Source organism: Triticum aestivum, chromosome 2D (assembly GCF_018294505.1).
Source record: "Triticum aestivum cultivar Chinese Spring chromosome 2D, IWGSC CS RefSeq v2.1, whole genome shotgun sequence".
Taxonomy (NCBI): Eukaryota; Viridiplantae; Streptophyta; class Magnoliopsida; order Poales; family Poaceae; genus Triticum; species Triticum aestivum.
In genome coordinates this window covers 302,301,406-302,301,647 of record NC_057799.1, presented here as the reverse complement: position 1 = coordinate 302,301,647, position 242 = coordinate 302,301,406, and positions in this window count along the sequence as shown.

Below are 242 nucleotides of genomic sequence, written 5' to 3'. Positions count from 1 at the left end.
GTGCTGGGGCGTGTCTTTTCACCATCAGTCTTGCCGGGTTCACAGGGGAAGAGTGGCAACAGGAGGGGCCGTCAAGGGCCGCCCCCATCACGCCTCCTCCATCAACCACCACACCACCCAAGGACGGCTCCCCGGCCAGGGCTTCTACCGGCGAGCCCACGCTGCCAGGGGAGAAATCTCCAGCAAGGACCTCCCTCGACGAGCCCACACGTGCGGAGGAGGAGCCGGCAAGCACATGTGCT